Genomic DNA, 19,601 nt, shown 5'->3' with positions numbered 1-19,601 from the left:
GACTTCTAATTGTAAAGATTTTTGAACTCTGTATCCCAGAATGTTTCAGATTTTGAAGACACTGTAACCGCACACAGTCACCACACATTTGAAAGTGCCACATCCCACTCTTCTGTCAGTTCTTTGATTCAGTTTCCTCTGTGAGGAGGGACAGTAACACTCACTTTTAAATTCAATTTCTACATTATCATAGTTACTATGTTATCGTGGGAAAAAAACCAACAAAAATTCCTTCTTAGACATTACCTGTCAATTTATATTCCCTTTCTACTTTCTGAACCATTTAATAACAACTGGTTAATATAGGTTTGAGCCAAAGTCAATTGAAGTCAGTGGAAAGACTTTCATTGTCTACAGTGGCTTTGGATGAGGTTTCTGTTCTTTATTTTTCAATTTACATCAACCACGTATGTCACAGTTCCTCATTCTTTTCTTAACAATTACTATTCCCCATTTCCTTTCTCCCCTCTAATTTCATACCAACACCCTTTGATTTAGGCATAAAATTCTTGAGTTTTATGTTGTGGGTTTCCTAACTCTGTGCTGTATTTCATCTAGTTCTTTTGCTATGTCTTGTCTAATCAAGTTGAATTGGATTTGTAAGTGACATTTAAGAAATAACTGCTGGAGTTTTTCAGTATTGTGTCCTGCAGTATTGACTTATGCAATCAAAGTTTGCACTACAATATTACAGGATTCTAGCCTCATGTATTTCTAATTCCTGTCAAGTATCTGCACAAAGTATCCTGCTGACACAGCTGCCTGTGATAAACAGCTGACCTAGTGTGTGTTTCACTCAATTTAGGAAATTTCAATTTAGGAAAATCTGAAATTCCTCAAAAACAAACTCTGAGCAGCAGACAGAAGTGTTTATCATATATATCACTTCTGCCCACTTGTACTAAACATCATCCACTGTTAAATACATTTTCTTATTCTTCTCTGCAAAATCAATGTGTAGTCTTTGCCAAGCCTTAGCATCTCCCACATCTATGGATGATGTGAACCAACCAATGATGTGCTTTGGTGATTATTACAGAGTTCACATTGACTTTGTCTGAGTCTGGCCACCAAAAAACTTGTATCTGCACGTTTCATTTTTCACTGTGCCTTAGTGATATTAGTGTAATTCTCTCAGCATCCTACATATCAATTCCTTGGTATTTCTGTCCTTGTAGGCCACAGTAACTAATCATTCTACACTGACAATTCCATTTTTCTGGAGGGATAGGGATGATATTTTTTATCTGCTTTGGGCCTGATTTCCAGAGACCGTGAGCTCCCACAGCAACCATGGACTCCTAATGAAGTTTTGGGAGCTCTGAAAATCAGACTCCATATGATTTGGCCAAGCAGAGTATATTGTATTACTTTAGCTAATACAGATTCTTTCTTAGGTTTGATGGCTCATTTTTGCAGTAATGGGAATATCTGCTAAGAAAGATTCTCTCTGCTAATTCTATGTCCTCTGAGTCTCTTCTTTCAGAAGCCATCACTTCGGTGCATCTGTTTTAGTACATTAAAACCTTTGTTTCCCATCCTTGGAGTGAGTGACTTTTTCATGTCTTTAATAATTTAGCATGGCAAATATACCTTTTAAAATTAACTAACTAATTCTAATTAACTGCAATGATTACTTACATCAGAACAACAACATAAAATAACAAAAATAAATCACTGAGTGTGGCTTTGTTTACCAGCTACATTCAGTCCCCACTAAACCCTTGGGCTGTCCCCAACCTAGATCCCGCTGCAATTACTTCTAAATGTTTTGAATTCTGCATCCCAGTACACAGGCAAATGATGGCCCAGTAGTCAGGGCACTAGCCTAGGCCTTAGGAGCTCTGCATTGAATTTTGTGCTCTGCCACAGGTCCTATGATCTTGGGCAAGTCACTTGGCTTTGCTGTGCCTCCATTCCTCCTCTGTAAAATGGAAATAATAGCATATACCTCACCTCACGGGGGTGATATGAAGTAAATACATTGAAAATTGTGAGGTGATCAGATACTGCAGTGATGGGGGGGTGGTAGGGGTTGGGAGGACTATATAAGCACCTGTGATGGACAGAATGTAGAAACCCTTAAAGATGAAGTAATGACACATAGTCACCACAGTTCTTAAAGCTCCATACACCACAAAAATTACCTGCATATGGCCAGACTACAGTGATGCAAGTCGAACTACTTCTGCACCAGTTAAAGGGGAGGGGGCACGTAACTCCTCAGGTGATCCCGCTCCGCCCCCAGCCTAGACCCTGCGCTCTCCTCCTCCCCTCCTCATGATCCATCCCACATTACGTGGGGGAGGGGCTAGGGAGGAGCTCTGTTCTCCTCTGTTCTGTCTCCACTGTGCTGGAGACTTCTCAACCACAGGGCTCTCCAGAACTGCAGCGGCAAAAGGAACAGAATTTGAGGCTTCCGGGTAGCCCCAGGTTGGCAGCTCCTCCGGCATGGCTGTATTGCCTCCAGCCCTTCCACGCTGCTGCGTCTCCTGAGTCCTATGTGGGGTCTGTACAGGAGCCCCACCAGAGGGCGAGGTTGGGGGCAGTACAGCCGTGCTCGAGGAGCTGCTGGCGTGGGGTTCTGCTCCTTTTGCCGCTACTGTTTCTGGGAGAGCCCTGAATCACAGGGCTGTACTGCCCGCAGCCTGACCCCCAGTCCTGTCCTCCGGCAGGGCTGCTGTACAGACCCTGGACTGGAGACGCAGTCATGCAGCTGCATGGAAGGGCTGGGGGCAGTACAGCAGCCGTGCTGGAGGAGCTGCACGTTCTGTTCCTTTCGCAGTTGTGTCAGGGCTCTCCCAGGAACTGCAGCGGTGAAAGGAGCAGAACATGAGGCCAGGCCAGCAGCTCCTCTGGTGCAGCTGTACTGTCCTCCTGTGGGGCTGTACAGATCTCAGACAGGACTCAGGAGACACAGTTGCGGGGAAGGGCTGGGGGCAGTGCCACTGTGCCGGAGGAGCATTTTGTCACTTCTCTGACTCCAGCTACATTAATTTCCAGAGCTCCTGAATTGCACACCACACCCTGTTGTTGTTCAGCCTGGCTTCTGGCCATTTGATTTGGTGCGTAGTACCTTTCACTCCAAAACTCACAAATAGAATACAAAATATCGATGACCAGAGCTTTGAAGGCAATGTCTCCATTGAGGGGAGGTTGGTGGGGCAGTCTCCAATACTGAAGAACATGTCCAAAAGCTCGTCTGCACATGGAACACCTGTTCTAACTGTAAGCAGAGTCAAGATGAGCTCTACACTGACATCTGGTGGCAAGTCATGGTGGGTTGTAGAAAAGAACTTCAGAGGCTGATCTCATTTGCATAGGCACACCCACCCCACCTAGGTGGTCACTTTGGCTGCTGTAGGAGCCCCAGTTTCTCTGTTATTGGGGCAGGAATAAACTGTTGTTATAGGAATAAACTGTTGTTATCCTGATTATGTGAATCAAGGACAGTGGAACTGTACTTGGCCTTTTGTTATGATGGAGGGACTCACCATCAACTAAGCAGCACTCACTAGGCAAGGGTCATAGGTTCCAACTCCCAGTGAATGGAGAGAGGTTGGGGATAGGTATTAATGCCTGGTGGTATGGGCCTTATGGTGAGGACCTTACATGCTAATTGCACTTTCTCCACTGTGGAATATCAGAGCTAATTTTAATTCCATTAGGAATCTAGTTACAGGCTGCTGAGCTGAATTCACTTTGGGCCCATGGTGCACCAGCACTGAGGCTCCCCTAGTACAAGCTGAAATCACAAAAGAGCTAAACTTACTAAGAGCTGAAATCACTGAGTGTTGTGTTAAGTAGTGGGGGAGCCTGAAGATATTTTGCGGAGCAGTTTGTGGGACGGCTGGCAGAGCAGAGTGGCTCTTGGAGCAGAGCAGTTTGTAGGACAGCTGGAGCAGCTCGTGGGACGGCTGGCAGAGCAGCTCTTGGAGCAGAGCAGTTTGCGGGACAGCTGGAGCGGCTCATGGGGGCGGCTGGCAGAGCGGAGTGATTCATGGGATAGCTGGTGGAGCGGAGTGGAGCCCCATGGAGAGGTGGGGCAATCGGCTTTGGACCACGTAAGGTGCCCCTTAACCCCCCCACCCCCATCTCCACCCAGGTTGGGAGGTAAAACTGCAGATAAACTTTCAAACTCTGGGACTGCACTGACCAGGGACAGAGATTTTTGGGGTGTTGGACTTTTGGGACTTTGGGTGATTTTGGGTTGCTGGACTCAAGAACCAAAGGGAAAGGACACGCCCCAATTTGCTTGGGGTGGGTTTTTGCTCATGGGTTGTGTTACGAATCCTGTCGGTGGTGTTTCCCCCAACATACTGCCACATTGTTTCTCTCTGTTATTAGAAGGCTTTGCTACACTCAGACTCTGTGCTTGCGAGAGGGGAAGTATCGCCTCTTGGAGGCGCCCAGCAGGGGTGGTATATACTTGTCCCAGGTCACCGGGTGGGGGCTCGAGCCAGTTTGCATTGTGTTATTGAAATGGAACCCCTAGATACTGAACCCGACCCTTGTTGCTGCCAACTCTGATGGGCAGAAGGGTTACATAACTATACTGGTATAGTTAAAGTGGTACAAACTCCCCCAAATCTGCCCCACTGTTAAGGGGCATGTGCTCTAGGGGTACAAAGCATCTTTATATCAGTATACCTGTGTCCACACTAGGGAATTTACCATTATAACTATTTGGGGGAAAAATTACATTCTGAAGTGAAATACTTACATCAGTACAAATACTGTGTGGACCAGGTCTAAGAGATTCTGTACTAATGTTTTTCTTCACGGTGATCTCAAGAGTGTGTGTAATTTTTATAGGGAAAGGGAATTTTTCCTAAAGCTAATTTTTCAAGGATGACAACTGTGGAGATGAAGTTGGTATTTTTAGAGAGCTACTCCTTAATATGCTCACCAAATGGCTCTGTGTAAAGATGAGGGTCTTAGACTACTCTTCTTAATGACATCAAAGCCCTAAAAATAAAATAAAGTAAATAGGCATCCGGCCTATGCACCACTCAGATCATACTTAAGCTCTATTTTGAGAGCTTAACTGTGACTTAAGTGGAGCACAGACGTTGTGCTGTCCTCCTTCCCTGGGATGAATTTCACCCCCAGATGAATGGGCCAGCTTCCCAATAATCTTTAGAGGGCATTGCTCAACAACACAAGCTTCTTGGAGCTGAATCTGCAAACAATGGCATTTTAGGGAAGCCACACACAAAAAAAAAGATACCACAAACAGTATGGCAGGTTTGAGGAGACATTTGTTTGATTGACTGAGTGGCTCTCATTAGAATGAAACCCCTCACCAGATGGGTTTGGGTTTTGCCGATGGGGTCAGGATCCCTTCAATACTTGAGATGAATAGAGAAGCGTAATTTGTGCTGGATATTGTGGCTAAAATGCAAACATTTTTTAGTTACATTTGCAGGAATTTGAGGCCCACCGCAATCCCGGGGCACAACAATGAGAAAACTCTTTCCAGATGCACTACTGTATGCAGCAACCCAACTGAGCAGAACTTGGACAGTCCTGTCACTCTAATTCTCAACCTTATGTTGGTGCTGGATGGCTGCCATTGGAAACAGTAGTGCAACTTTATCACTCGATGCCAAGAAAATGCTTCCCTGTGCCATATGGGGACAATATACAGTATCAGCTGGGGAAGCCCCCTTTTTGAGGAGAGAACTGCTTGATACAGCACTGAGACAGGTGGGGAACAAGAACTATGACAGGACTAACACTGAAAGAGAGAGCACAAAAGGGAGATTTAACAAATATATTTCTGAACACAATGTAGGAAAAAACTACATGCCAACAAATATGAGTATTTTGAAATGTTTTGATACAAAGACTTTAATCAGCTGATCCCAGCTTGTATCAGAACTTCCATCTCCTTATACAGGAATGAATTGTAGGAAAAGAGCAGAAAAGCCTCAGTAACAGATTCATAGAAGGTAGAGATGGAAAATGCCCTAATAGATCATCCAGGCCATCTCTGCCCGACTGCATGATTGTTCCCTATTTTGCATTGTCTAGGCTTTTGTTTTACTCTATTTTGAAATGTCCAAAAGCAGGCAGTTTCCACCATGTTTCTTGGATTCCTCTAAAATGAATTTTTTCTCCCCTCATAGCATTTAAAAAGTGAATTGGGGAAGAGGGTGGGCTTGAGGTGAGGCCTGTGTAACTCCCAGCCCACTCTCCCCAATCATCTCTGCTTTTACTGAAGCAAGGAAGTGGAAGAGGGGCTATGTGGGAATCCTACTGCTCTTCAGTGTAGCTGGCAGGAACTCTGTCAGGGACAAAGAGGTGGTTTGATGACAGCTGATCTTGCTGGCTGTATCTCTCAGGAGTGCCTATGAGCTGCTCATGGATGGCCTGGCCCTGCCTCCCTTCCCACTTCAATAATAGTAGGGCTGATTGTGGGAGTGTGGAAGAGGAAACTACAACAGAACCCTGCCATTGATATTTAATAGGGGTTGATGCACTTGTCTGTATATGTTGGGAGGGTCAAAAGGTGCAGGAGGGATTATTTTAAATAACTATAATAATGTAAAACAAAATTACTCTTCTTGGTGGTAACAAAGTGATGGACTCTAAGAGACTAGGCTTTTCTGCTGACTCACCCTAGATTTAGATGCTAAAATTCAGTCAGGATAACTACTGCTGTGCCATGCTGGGGGGCAGGCCCATTTAGCTCCAACCAGAATATAAAGTGAGCAGGAGGGAACTAGGACAGATGAGATCAGGCATGGCAGGTCATTAGGGTTTAGGGGGTTAAGCCTCATTGATAATACATCATAGAATCATAGGTCTGGAAGGGACCTTGAAAGGTCATTTAGTCCAGTCCCCTGCACTCATGGCAGGGCTAAGTATTATTTACACTATTCCTGACAGGTGTTTGTCTAACCTGCTCTTAAAAATCTCACCACTTGCAGCTGGTGTCACTTGTTATGCTCCTGATGGGCCTGGAACCACTCTAGCCCTGCAGTTACACCTGTTCACCACTATGGGGTGAGCACAGGGAGGAGGCACTGTGCTGGGAAATAGAGGCGTCTGTGGGGCTAGCCTTTCAGGGTGTATGTACTCTGCAGCTGAGAGCGAGCCTCCCAGCCCAGGTAGACAGACTCCTGCTAGTGGGCTTGAGCTAGCATGCTACAACTAGCAGTGGGGACATTGTGGCTTGGGCTCTCAAGCCTATGGTTAAGGTGGTCTTGAGAGCCCAGGCTGCAGCCCAAACTGCAACATCCACTCTGCTATTTTTAGCAAACTAGCTTGAGCCTCGCGAGCATGAGTCTGTCCTCCCGGGCTGGGTGGCCCACTCTCAGTGTAGACATGCCTTCAGCAGCAGACTGTAGCAGCATTGACAACGTCAACAATTCAAAAATCCTGGGATTGGCGTAAAACCATAATAAATTGCGCTCTGGTTTTTGAGCATTTGGAGGAAGTTGCTCCTCCTCGAAGTGTACATAAGGATTTCTCCGAAATGCACATGCAACAATAGAGGACCCCTTGCTGGGTGCTCTGAGGCAGACTCCATTTATTTTCTCTTAATCTTTGGGGTGGGGTTGCTATTCTAGCCTTCTCCATCCTCTCCCATTATCACTGTCCCTTTCCTGTCTCCCTGTCTGCATCATCCAGTCTCCTCCACACTCACATTGTCCCTCCTTGCTCCCCAATGGTCTCTTGTCCCAACTTGCCCTCTACATTTCTGTTCTGCCACATTTTCCATCCCTTTTCCTTTAGAGTATCTAACTTCTCACATTTTCGCTCTGTCACCTGCTATTCCCATGACTGCAACATTCCCTTCCTATCTGCACTCCTGCACCCCCAATCACTCTCCCCCTACCCTCTCACTGCCCCACCCCCAATCTTTTCACATCTCCCTCCCAATGGCCACCTTCCCTGTCTCCTCATAGTTTCCTTTCAAGTCTCTAACCATAGGGTGGCAACCATCTTACTGGAGGGCAGTCCAGACCGGCTTCAATGCCACTAAAAGCAGAGGAAACAGGTGACCACCTTTTATTAAGGATAATTTCACTACCATTTGCAAAGCTGGCAGAGAATGGTGGCCATCTTGGCAGTTTGGCTTCACCCTCATTGAAAAAAATGGGCAATTGTAGACATTTTGAAAAAGGGAAAATGAGAACTTGAAGTCAGGAATTTTAACATTATGTGAAACCTAAAATAACACCAAATATTGCAAGACTGATGATATGGTCACTGCAGCCTGCAACCACTGGAGTCCTTGCAACACAATAGACTGTAGACAGCAGAGAGAGGAGGCACAAAGCAGAGAATGCAGGTTTCTTTGGGGAAGTGGAAAGGGGTTTCCACCTGTGGTGGTGTGTATCAGAAGGAGGGGGAAGAATTCTGAACCTGTGAATTGGTTTTCTGAGCTTGGAGGTAGGCCTGTGTGTGTGTGTGTGTATTCTGAGCTTGGGGGTGTCAGATGGGAGAGGAGATAGTGCTGAACTGTGGAAGGTTTAGGTAGGAAAGGGGAGGTCTTAGCCTGGGATATAGGGTTGTCTGTGGGTTTTTGAACTGGTGAGGATTATGCTGGAGTTTGCTGAGGAATTTCTGAGTTAGCACAGTTGAATGAGGTATGGATGAACTGGTGCTGTGTGGTGGGGGAGACACAGTAGTGTGGGCAGGAGGGTAAGACCTAGATTGGAGAGAGAGAGGTTGGAAGTAGGAGTCAACAGCAAAGAGCTCACAGAGGGATAAATTATATCTTTTTATCACACTGACCATTACAGTAGAATGTACCAGTTTTTCATTCGGAATGGGGGAAGGGCTGGGAGATGGAAGAGACCTTTTTATTTTCCACTTCCCCACTAATCTTTATCTCCCATAAAAACACGTCCCTGCCACTCCTGATCATAGTCCCTGTCTTTCACTTTTGAAAATGTGGTCAGTGGGAGACACAGTCCCCACCGCTTATTTTGGCCACCTGTGGCCGTTGGATGAGTTCCCAGAGGGAAATTGTGACAGATTTTCGTTACCAATCTGCTTGGGGCCACAGTTGATCAGGCTGGGGCCACAGGAACTTTTTGGGGAGGAGATGACAAAGCACACCAAGTGTCTACATTTTACAGCTTTCTTAATAAAATAACATCAGAGAGTGTTGGGAACGCTCCCACGTCACTCAGGGGAAGAAAGAAAGCGTTAATGTCCCAAGCCCCAACCCACTTTCATACTAACACACGCATGACCCAGACTGGCCAAGTCTGGGTGCAACATCAGAAGAAGGGGGGGGGAAGGTGGATGGGTGTGCTGTCCTGGGCCCAGGCCATCCAAGGATCTGCTGTGCTCTCCAAAGTGCTCCAGTTCTCAGGATGGTTTTAAGTCCTGGGCTCCTTTGGGGGTGTTCCATTCCATAGAGTTTTTCCATAGAGTATCAGGGTTAGAAGGGACCTCAGGAGGTCATCTAGTCTAACCCCCTGCTCAAAGCAGGACCAATCTCCAATTTTTGCCCCAGATCCCTAAATGGCCCCCTCAAGGATTGAACTCACAACCCTGGGTCTAGCAGGCCAATGCTCAAACCACTGAGCTATCCGTCCCCCCGCCCTCTGTTTCTGGTTATCTTTGTACTAGTCCAAACTGGCTTTCTGTAGTCTTTTTCCCTTTCCCAAAACACCCCGGCTTCAGGGACGCCTGGCTCGGCTCCCCCTCTTGTTGTCTCTTCTGTGTTTTCAGACTCTGCAGCCCTGGGCTTTGTTTTCTTCTTTGCTGGCCTTGCTGTCTTGAGGTGCATGTCTGTGCAGTTGGATTTTCTTTCTCATGGCTGTTTGGGCAACTTTCAAGCCCCCATCTTTCTCGTCTCGCAGCCAAACGTCGGCTGTGAGCTGCGACCTTGGGCTGGCTAGGGCCAGCGTCTTATCTTCGGATTGAGCTAGCTGAAGTATTGAATTAACTCGTTCTCTGCTCTTTTCTTCTCCCCCCACCTTCGCGGCCTCTCGTACCCTGTAAAGGAAACTTCCACTCCCCACTCGCACATCTTTGACCCTCCCCAAAATGCTTTGCGACGCTTGTAACAGCGTTAGCAATATACAGTGCTGATCTGCCTTCCCAGGGGACGCCCTGAGGGTGGAGGAGAGGCATTGGGGTGTGACAAAATCTTAGGAACAGTCAAGCTTGAGAAGGAAACTTAAGAGTTAGGCAGAGGTTTGTGTTGTGTTCTTATTTCTGAGTTACCAATAAAGCCACACTCCAGGAAGGGAGTGAGTTTGAACATGAATTCAGGGCCTTTGTGCTCTCTTGAGGATTGGGTATTGACTTGGCCCTTTTACAGGAACTAAGCCTTTTTATGTGATAGAGAACATGACAGATGGAGGAAGAGCAGTCTTCAGGATAATAATAACTCGAGGATGCTGTCTGGTAATCCAGTAATAACTATAGCCTGGTCTGACAGACAACTCAGCATTCAGCTTTGGAGTTTATTTAGCCCAGGATACAGTTGTTCGCTTGTAAACATGGATCATGAAATTATCCCATAGATACAATATATCTCTGTATGTGCCTGTATAATCCTTGGGTCTCATCACTTGAAAGCTTATCTCTACTTCAGCCCTGATATATATTATATACCTCTCTTACTAAGCTGTCATCATTTGAAAATGAACTTGCTCTTGCCATGCTCATGCCCTTTTCATGTTCACTTTCAATCAGTATTCATGCAAGTGGGTTTTAGTGGTATGACTACAAAGCAAGGATCAGTCACGTGCACAAGTATTTGCAGAAATTAAAATTTGGAGTTCACATAAGTGAAATTTCATGTTGGCAGTGCATGCTATATGATTTATCTTACTAAACAGCGCAAATCATATAGCAAAAAATCAAATACTCACAGAGACCTGTTTGCAATCAATTTTTAAAATTTAAAAAAGAGAATTTTGAATAAAATGAATTTAAGGAAATTGTCGCCTGCTTGCCGGAAAGAGGCCAAATTAAGCAGCTAAAGAGTTTGTTGCAAACTATTTAATCAGTGCTAGTTATTTGTTAGAACTCTAATCTCCTGTGTGCTCACTAAAGATCAACGTATCAAAGGTTGCATACTGATTTTATCCTGGTGAAACTCCATTGAATTCAGTGGGGTTCCTTCAAATTTACCTTGGCCCCAAGTGGCTCAGGGAAATGAAGAGTAGGATCACCATCCTGCTTAAACAATTTATGCCTTTAAATACTAAATTGTCTGTAGAAAAAGACTTAATAGAGTAGATTGCAGTTCAGTTATTTCACTGAGTCTCAATTTTGTGTTTATACTACTGACCATAATAACTCCTCTCTACAGATGTATACCTACCGACACTGTCCGAGTACTTACATACAAAAGGGAGATTATTCCTAACACAACATCCCGGGACTCTACATGAGCCTGTAAAAATCAGTCTGCTAAAAAGGTGTGTGTGTGGGGGGGAGTGAGGAATGAAGAAAAATTAAAAGATTTAGTAGAGTGATTGTGAATTATGGGTCTATTTAGACACACAAGCTAGAGGATGAAAACTTTTCTAATTTTTCAGCTAATTTAATCTGAAAGGCCCACATGCTGAGTTACATAGCTAAAGTTAACATCTGCAGTTTGGTTGGTACATGCCGTTGGTGTTGGCATTAGCCCTGTGACCACAATGGCTTCTATTGCTCAGCTATTTTAGTGGCTTGGCATCTTTTTTATTCCCTCAGGCTCTATGGGAGAGCAAGAGGACACCCACACTGGACGCCAGGAGAGTCTCTTAATGAATGACACATTACGAGCCTTGTGAAAGTAATTTGGATTGCTCCATGGTGTAGTTGGCTAAACTCCTATTACCAAAGGCTCAAGTTAAATCCAGCATTAAAGCTATGCAAATTCTTGCCTTTTGGGCAACATACCACAGAAACTAACATTATTCAAAGTAATACTTGTCCTCATGTGCTTTCTAAATGAACACTTTAATATTCTACTGACTTTGGGAACAAGTTATGTACTGTTGCCATTTTATAAGACATGAATTTGCCTCAAATATCTGGAATTTCAAGGGAATGCCCACTATGTATCTGCCATGAAACACACAATGTAGATTCCCACAGGTCCCATATTTATTTATTTGCTCTTGATTTGGTAAGGGCCCTGTCACTTCTTTGAATTTGGCTTTGGGTTTTGTATTTGTAATCAGCTCATCCCTTTGACCAAATAGCAGCGCATAATCAAGTGATTATATCCCCATTCTACAACCTATAGCTTGATCCTTCACAGGCCAGATGAAACAAATGGCATCTGCCACATGAGTATATATTATACTGGAGGTATTAATTACTGCTTCTGTTAAGGTTGTGTAACTTTTTCCATTCTAACCTTCTGTTTTTAGTCACAACTTTCTGAAACATTCACAGTTCAGGCTAAAACAATGAGGAGTCCTTGTGGCACCTTAGAGACTAACAAATTTATTTGGGCATAAGATTTTGTGGGCTAGAACCCACTTCATCAGATGCATGGAGTGGAAAATACAGGAGCAGGTATAAATTCATGAAAAGATGGGAGTTACCTTACCAAGTGTGAGGTCAGTTTAACGAGACAATTAAATTAACAGTAGGATACGAAGAGAGGAAAAATAACTTTGTAGTGATAATGAAAGTGGCCCATTTCAAACAGTTGACAAGAAGGTGTAGACAGAAGTAATAGTAGAGGGAAATTAGTGTGGGGGAAATTAGGTTTAGGTTTTGTAATGACCCAACCACTCCCAGTCTTTATTCAGGTCTAATGTGATGGTGTCCAGTTGCGAATTAATTCCAATTCTGCAGTTTCACGCTGGAGTCTGTTTTTGAAGTTTTTGTTGTTGAAGAATTGCCACTTTTAGATCTGTTATTGAGTGACCAGGGAGACTGAAGTGTTCTCCTACTGGTTTTTGAATGTTATAATTCCTGATGTCAGATTTGTGTCCATCTATTCATTTGAATAGAGACTGTCTGGTTTGGCCAATGTACATGGCAGAGGGGCATTGCTTGCCCATGATGGCATATATCACATTGGTAGACGTGCAGGTGAATGAGCCCCTGATGGTGTGGCAGATGTGGTTAGGTCCTTTGATGGTGTCCCTTGAATAGATATGTGGACAGAGCTGGCACCGGGGTTTGTTGCAGGGTTTGGTTCCTGGGTTGGTGTTTTTGTTGCGACCTTGGGAGACAGGCCAGTCCTCGCTTACAGACAGCCCCCCAATCTAAGCCAAATACTCACCAGCTCTGATCTGGCTGATTTTTGAGCCTTTGACGATTCCAATAGAGCACTTCTCATTTTGGATGCAGTCCTTGCTAAGCTCGTACTACGCACACACAAGGAAGGCAACACTGTGCATGTCTGTGATGATAATTATTTAGCTGCATAGTAAAAGTGTAGCAGAGTTCTGTGAGTCAGGAGCTTCACACGATTCATGTTTAGAGGACCTAGCCCACTTCTGTTTCAAAACTTCAAGGAATGGGCTAGGGAAAAAACTGCAAATATTCCTTTGCAGAGATTTCCCATTGTTTCATTGAATTAGGAGATAGTTAGCCTCCTGGTATGAGGTATTACTTTGAGTAAAGTTATTCTAAAGTTGTGTGAAACTCAGCATCACTTGAATTCTTATTTAATTTTCTGGTTTAAGCAAATCCAAAATCTCAAAGCAAAACTCTGCCAAAGCTACCAGGTTTCGCATAGCATCCTCCTGAAGCCCAGATTCAGCTGAAACACAGTCCTAGGTCCAGATGCTAAAAGGTGTTTAGGTGCCCAAATTCTGTTCCCAATCTGTTCAATGGGAGTTAGATGCCTAAAGAACTTTGAGGAGCTGGGCCCAGTGCATTAGAAGGTTCACAAACCTTTAGGCAAAGTGGGCAATGACACCTGGAACCACCCACATTTGCCTAGTTTCAGGTTTCATTATGAAACTTTTGCATAGCTGAAGATATTGACTGCAATACCCAAACCCTGGGAATATCATGAGGTGGGTATGATCTCAACAGTTTAGGGAAATTATCTTTTAAAAAGTGGCCTAACTTTAGAAGATTATGATAAGATGGTGACTGTGAAGTTCTTGCCAAATATCCAGGTGGTTACATACTCTCCTGACATCAATTTCATCATTTTACTAGTTAGAGTGTGACAGGACAGATTGGCCCCGCTGGGACCGAGAGGGTTAATGCTTCTCTTCTAGAAGAGGAAGCCCCGTTTCTGGGACTCTGCTGGGCATGCTCCAAGTGGAAACCAGGTATAAAAACCTGCAGAGCTGCTCAGTTGGTGCTGGTGGCCGAGGAGGAAGGGCGCTCGGCAGAGGCTCTTGGACAGGCTCCCGCGCAGGAGCCACCACAGCCCTTACCTAGGAGAACGGCAGACCCAGGAACCGGGACCAGAGTCTTGGCGCTATCAGAACACCAGAGAGGGTCTGGTGCTGAGGAACCAGGAGACCCTGATATCACATGGATTACTGCTGCTGGAGAACTGGTAGGAAGTGACCCAAGGAAGGTATGGGAGTCGTACCTCCCACCACTATGAGGTCAGTGTGTTTTGGTAGGATTCCCTGCTGACCCCAGAGTGGCATACTCTGCTGCTAGCAGGGCCCGGGGTCAGGGCCCGGTGAAGTCGGGGAGCCCAGGCTCACTTACTGGGGGGGTCGCCGGCCCTCACGACGTCCACTGCTAGCGGTCCTCTGTCTTGCTTCTAAAGGAGATTGTATGGACTCCGGCCGCTAGGCTGCGCTATCCCATTGGGAGAAGGGAGATTAAGCAGACTCTGGCCATTGGGCCGCACTGTACTGACTACAGGGGGGATGGTAAAAGAGACGTAGATGTAGGCGTAGAGAGGCAGGGTTACCACTTGCTCTCCCCCTAACTCAAAGTGGTTGACGAGGTACGGAACCTGCCACACGGAGGGACAAAATACTTTAAAAAAGTGAGCCCATCATGTTTGATTTTCATATTTTTTTTATTTTAAATCTCATGGAACAATGTGCGAAGAACAAAAAGCATAGGTGGCTTCTGAACCAGATTCCCAGACCCAAATACTGCTTTTGGACCTCAGGAAAGCCCAGATCCAGACTTTGTGGCTGGTTCTGACTTCCAAAAGTGTTGAACCAAGCCCTGAAGTCAAATACCCAGTAGTACTGAGACAGTTCATCTTAGGATTTCAACTTGGTCACTTGTGCCTAACCTTGCTCAAGAGGTAATGTGGCTAAATATTGAACAAATGAGGTATGTATGTGAAGCTTATTCAGACTTCTTGAGGATACTAAACTCTCACCTCCCTAGCATTTATCTTTATTGTAGGGGAATGCCTAGCTGATGGTAGCAGCATTCTTTGAGGAAGGAGGATTATGCTCCACTCGTACTCCAGTGATAGGCATTTTCTTGACTTGACGAAGGCTGCTTAGCCTGTCTTCTTGAGGCATTGTACTTGGGGGAGAGGCTCCACATCTGCCCTTCTTGATATGGCCCCTTTTTAGTAGCTGCTGTCTTGGGGCTCCCTCTTGAGTCCTGCTGCACACCTATACAGAGCTCCCTTAATTGCATAGATAGGTGGGCAAGAATGGAGATTGAGTGGAGCATTGGCTAAGCCCTTGAGTTGGCAGGGAGAGACTCGTAAACTCTGCCAGTCCTGGAATACTTCCATCCTGGAGCAAGGGGGATGAAGGGGTGAGACTGTGACTTTCAGAGTCACAGTGTGGTTCTACCCTGCTTCTGGGACAGTGTAGCTATGCACTTACTCAGGCTTGGCTGTAAACTCACAATCCAACCCTTAGCAAGGAGATTTTATTGCACTTGCCAAAGGAGCAGCAGGCACTGGTGCTTCCTTGCTCCCTCTTTTGCTACCTCTGGGGTTTCTGTGATAAATAATCCAGAATGTACATGCACCCTGAAGTCCCAAGTCCTGTAAGATTTGATGCATCCAGTGAATTCAGCTTCCCCCCTAGGCGGCGGCGGCGGCGGCGGCGGCGGCAGCGGCAGCAGCAGGCTCAGAACTTGCCAGGAAGATGTGTGGTAGGGGAAACCGATTAATTTTCTTGAACATCAGGGAAGATTCCCATTGGATTTGGTTTTTTAATTTTAACTGAACCAGTTCACCCATTCCTCCAGTTACTTAATAAAACCATTTTAGAATGCAGCTTTAATAAGATTGAGTGTGTGCATGAAATCAAAACCATTTAAACCTTAGTAGTGCAAACCTCCCAGTCCTAGGAACTGACTGTGTTTTTGCTATTTCTTCCATATGCAAGCAACTGAATGGAGACATATGGTCACCATCAGTTTAGATATTTAATTTTGAGATGACACATGTATTAATCCATCTGAAAAGAGGGAAGCTACCATATAACTGGTTGCAATTAGCCAACCACAAATTTGTATAACCACTTCACTCAGACCAAAATGGCATTTCAGGGTTATTACATCCCACCCAGATTTGCATTTCTAGATGAATTCCCAAGGTTAGGATTTGAGCCATACTGTAAAACCAACCCTCAATTATACCTTTTTTAAAAAGAAAAATCAGTGGCAGGTGGTGTCTGCTTAAAAAAACACACCCTCATTAAAACACCTTCTGGTTGAATCTCACAAAGAAAGTCACCAGATGGAGGCACAGCTCCACATGGTAGCCCTACCTCAAATGAGAGTTTCACCTGACACATTGGGGACAGCAGATTTTTTTTCTTCACCTAACAAGCTACTGAGGTTCAAAAGAGGATATATTAGAATTAATCACACTTGATCACTAATCCATTGTAATGCCATATGCTAAAGGCGTTGTTCATTGTTAAGCCTAGAGACAGGTAGAGCCCCTCTGGTAATGTAAACCCTTCCCATTTCCATGGAGCTAATCTAATTTCACCTCCTTACAGACTTCAGATTCCAGTAAAGATATTTAATTCTTCCTGTGTTGTCTCTTGATGCATTTTTGAATGGTAGCAAATCTGATCTAGAAGCTAATGAAGCTGAAACCTGCTGACTAATTGGAAAATGATTTTTCCTGGTGCTGCTTGCCTGGCTGAGCAAAATGTTTAAAGGGTGCTTGCTGTATTGTGTATTGAGCACACTGACTCCAAGACCCAGTGATTGCCTCACTAACCACAGTTTAACTTTTCACACCTCCTCCCCCATACTAGTCCCCAAGCACGTTCACAGAATTTGTGATTTACGAGATGAGAACAATTGGCAGGCTGAGCAGTGCAAGTAAAGTTTATGTTTCTTAGAGGAGGCTTTGTCACCTTGTGCAGCCCTTGGAGTGGGAGGATTTTTCAGTGGCTTGGCTTTGGGATGGATCCAAACCATTAAGTGCCAAACAGTGTAACCAGAGGATTTTTTATAGTTCTGTTGTGTGTTTTGTGTTAAGCTACTTTAAAAATTGCCACCCACTAAGTCTGTTTCTTAAATTGAGAAGGTCATTCTAACTTAATGCTTAGTGTGAGTGTGTGTGTGTGTGTGTGAGAGAGAGAGAGAGAGAGAGAGAGCAAGGTAGTATGTATCAGAGAAAAGGCAGGCAAATATATAAATACACAAATAGATACATAGTGTACAGATAAGGATTGTTGAATTGACATTAAATACATTGAAATTGATGGAGTTACACCAGAGTAAAACTGGTGTAAGAACAGAATCAGGCCCTTTCTATGTAACACATTATGTTGTGTTGTACTTGTTATAGTACCTGGTAGTTATAAAATACATTTTATCCAGAAACAGCTTGAAGTTCTTTACTAACTGTGTGTACATAGAGATTCATTCAACCATCATTGATATGCAACAGTCTGTGAGGTGGAACATGACAGCTATTCTGTTCTAGAACAAAAAAAACCCAGTGGTTTTAGGATGAGAAAATGAAAAATAAGCAATTCAGTTGAAACTCCATGGGCAAGTAAGTTGGCAGAGTGTAATTACCCATGCTGAGATTTGACCAAGACACCAGACCTAACACTGTACTCTTACAAAAAGGGCTATGGGATCTTTAATAACCACAAACAGTCAGGTGCACATCTTGTCCAAAAGGCATTTGCTGGCAGCAATGACAAAACCCTATTCTAGATTAAATATATACATTAGATATAATGAAAGTCATTGAAAGATAGGGCTGGAAGGGACCTTGAGAGATCATCTAGTCTAACCTCCCCTCTGAGCTGAATCAGGATGGAGTATACCTAAAGTATACCACCCTGAGAGGTGTTTGTCCAACCTATTCTTAAAAGATTCTAGGGATGGGGAGTCCAAAACCTCCCTTGGTAATCTTTTCTGGTACTTAAGTATCCTTATATCTCAAAAGTTTTTCCTTATATCTAACCTAAACCTCCATTGCTACAGATCAAGCCAATTACTCCTTGTTCCTACCTCGTGTGGACATGGAGAATAATTGATTACTATCATCTTTATAACAGTCCTTAACATATTTGAAGACTTTGAGCAGGTCCCCCTTCTCTGTTTTAAAAAGACTGAATATGCTTCGTATTTTCAACCTTTCCTCATAGGTCCAGTTTTCTGAACCTTTTATCATTTTTTGTTGCTCTGCTTTGGACACACTCTCTCTCCAATATGTCCTATCCAATTTGCCCACATCTTTCTTAAAGAAAGTGGACACACTACTCCAGCTGAGGCCTCACCAGTGCTGATTTTATCCCTACATGCTTGCGTTATTCTTTTGTATACATCCTTAGCAATCCTTCAGCTTGTGTATTAAGATGTCCAATTCTTCTGGTTTATTCCCTGTACTTGCATTTATGTGTGGACATCTAAGATGTTGAACAGATTCCCTAGCTGTTTTCCCACTTGTTGCTCCTATGACCCTGTTGTAATTTCCCCCCACAACTTCCAGCCCTCTGTCAAGATCACTCTTTTTTATACTTACCTGTAGGCTTTGGTCACCTGAACATAAGCAAATTCCTGAGGGCCAGCTTGTGAACCTCTTACTCCTATTAGTGAGCAGATATTCAGAAAAATAGCCCCTTTGACTTCCACTGAGAATACTCATGTGAGTAATTGCTCACCAGTGGGAGTAAGGGGTTCACAGCTTTAATATCTATTATTTTTAACCTGAGCTTCACTTCAGCTTGGGATTTTGGTAGCATTGCTCACGTTTTGACCTTGCAGTTTCCATTGTCCCATCATACAATGTATTCAAGATAAAAAACAGTCTTAAAGTCATATAGTCAATACTAGTTTATTTTGCCACATGGTACAGTTCCAATTAATTAAACCCTAGCTAACCAAAGCTGCTGGTTAGCCCAAATTTGGTTAGGTCCTTTGGGGTTAGACTGTTTTCCTGTCTCCATTGTGTTCCAGGGCCACCACACACAGAGTGTGGTCTTCTCCCAGCAAGCTGGCTGACTATGGCCACCTGTCTTCACTGCATGCTGGGCTTGGAAGACTGCAGCCTCACCAATGTCGTCTTGCCATGGGCAAGCTGGCTGGCATTTTCCATAGTCCATCGGGCTTTGAAACCTGCATTCCAACATTGTGGGACCCAGGCACTGATCCGAAGACCGTTGACATCAATGGGAGCCTTTTTACTGGATTCAAAGGGCTTTGAATCAGATCCCCAGAGATCAGAGTCTGTATGTGTCCTGACTTTTCCAAAGGTTTTGAATGTCCTTCAGGACCACCTTAACGTTGAATAG

Source organism: Lepidochelys kempii, chromosome 5, assembly GCF_965140285.1.
Source record: "Lepidochelys kempii isolate rLepKem1 chromosome 5, rLepKem1.hap1, whole genome shotgun sequence".
NCBI classification, from domain to species: domain Eukaryota; kingdom Metazoa; phylum Chordata; order Testudines; family Cheloniidae; genus Lepidochelys; species Lepidochelys kempii.
Note: the sequence above shows the minus strand (reverse complement) of the source record.